Source organism: Montipora foliosa, chromosome 7 (assembly GCF_036669935.1).
Source record: "Montipora foliosa isolate CH-2021 chromosome 7, ASM3666993v2, whole genome shotgun sequence".
Lineage (NCBI taxonomy): Eukaryota > Metazoa > Cnidaria > Anthozoa > Scleractinia > Acroporidae > Montipora > Montipora foliosa.
The window spans coordinates 2778929-2781428 of NC_090875.1; positions in this window are offsets into that span (position 1 = coordinate 2778929).

The following is a 2500-nucleotide window of genomic DNA, read 5'->3' on the forward strand; positions in this document are numbered from 1 at the left end:
AGTATTACTGCACCCCAACCCCCACCTCCCTTTCCAATTTATTATTAAAACGATTAAATCTGTCAAGAGGAGCCTCACAGACTACAGGGAATAGCATCTAAGATAACCTAAATTGTTCAGTTGTTAGGGTACTAAGCCCCATTTTTCAATTTCCTGTATCTGCCCCTGTTGACTTGAAAAACCTGGTGAAATAATCTTTGTCATCCACTTACAGTGTATTACCTTGAGGTCGAACATGGTCTGCCAGGCTATGATGGAAAAACTACCACTCTTTTGTTTGCGGATTGTAAGCTGGGGCTGGAAGGTGATAAGGGGAATTCGTTTCACTCCCGAAGCTATTTGCCAACTAAAACAGTTACTGAAACTAAAAGTAGTTCGAAAACTGTAACACTGTTTATGATAGACTGTATTGAATAAACTGTCTTCGTTTCGATTTTGTGTAGCTCCATATATGCAGAGTAACCACCCGTGGTATGTGTACTGAGCGTACCAACTTCTTTGACCTAAAAGTCGAAAAGGTCAAAAAGGTCAGTATAAAATTGACACAGGTGAAAGAGATTAAGTTGTTCTACGCATAGTAAAGAATGTGGCTTTCAGCTGCTTTAGGTCGTTGGGAATGAACATATTTATCTTCGTGCGTTGACATGAAAAGTAATGCCTTTTGAAGAAGTGAGATTTATTTCAAGGAAAATAGTTTCTAACTTTGTATCTAAAAACCATTCTATACTGGCAACCGCTTCAATAGCTTATTGCAATGCTCCACACGCTAAAAGTAAGTTGAATCATTTTACTGTTCTCTCGCAGCAATCTCTTTTTTGCATCAGGTTTCATACTATTTTTGCCACCATTTTTTGAACAGTGCTACACTCTGGCACTGTCGACTCAGTCTCTCTCCGCATCACACATCGCCCAAGAGCAGAGTGGGCGTTTTACCAGCCATTCTTTTCTGCGCCCTGGAATTATGGTGCAACCACCTTCTGCTATCAGCACCCGCAATACCTACATTGACTGGCCGCCAATATTCTTACTTGCAGCTAATTCCCTGGGTAGATACATGGGCATATGTATTTAAACTCGAAGCTAGAATCAAGTGACAGCATTCATGAATGAATTTAATCCCTGAAGGTCAAGGTTTTAAATATATGATTACGTAACATAGGCGTTATCCTAGACGAGGACATGTCTCTCAAACACCACGTTGCTGTTACTTGTAAATCCGGCATGTCAGCGTTAAGGCCTGTGAGACATTCATTCATTTCTTCTAAATTAGATTTTTGCAACTCCCTTCTTTATGGCCTGTCTAAATCTTTAGTGCAAAAGCTACAACTGGTACAGAATGCTGAAGCCAGAGTACTCACCTTTTCTCACAAATCTGAACATATTACTCCAATTCTGTGTCCCCTACATTGGCTACCCATTGAGCAAAGAAGTCAATATAAGATTTTACTTCTTACTTTCAAAATTCTCAATAACTGTGCGTGGTCTTATTTGTCTGACTTAATCAAACCTTATCAACCTTCAAGGACTCCAAGGTCGTCTGGCCTCCATCTTCTGTCTAAACCCTCTTATAATCATAACTCCTATGGAAAGTGAGCTTTCTCTTCCACACCCCCTGAGTTGTGGAATTCACTCCATCGTAACATCCGATCATGTTCTTCTATTTACTCGGGCCCGAGTTATAAAATACGTTTGATTTACGTTTTTTTTTCCTGTGCAGCAAAATGCACAATAGAAAAACGTGACGGTGTTTGATTGTGCAATGCACAATAGAAAGCACGTGGCGGTGTGTTGATTGGGTAATGCACAATAGAAGCTACGTGCCACTGTTTACATTGGTTATTTAATGCAACCCACGTAATCCAAGAACATGAAGAGCACTGTGATGCATTCTTTGGGATTACTGAAGATCAACGCTGCGTGGGCTTAATCGATTTCTTCTTGGGGCACTCAAAAGACATACAAAGAAAGGCATCGGCTTTTCGCCGTAGGCCCACACTAAAAGATGTCGAGCGTCAACTTCAAAACAAGTAGTTCTGCGAACTGAATGAAACAAGAATATACTCGAGTGTAACTGAAATGCACACAACTATTGAAAGTGATACAAGTCAAAATACAAATTCTTTAATGAACAGTGGGTACCTTATTAAGAACTACTTTGAAGATGACAGCGACAAAGAAAATAACTCCACAAACAAATGGACGCCATATTGGAATCTTCTGAAGACAAAGTAAAAACATTGGCACAGCGAACAAATGGCCTCATGCTTGTACCATTTTCACCGCGAACAAACAGCCTCCCGCTCAGTGTACCATTGACAATGGAGGTAAGTTTTTTGTCTATTGCGTTTTTTTGTTTTTTATTGTTAAACAGTTTGTTTCTTGTAGTGGTCTAGCTTGTATCCCTTGTTCAACTAGCCATATTAGCGATCGTGTTCATTGCCATCTTGTGTATATAGTTCTGTTCTAGTTTTACAAGATTTGATGTCAACAGTAGAGACTT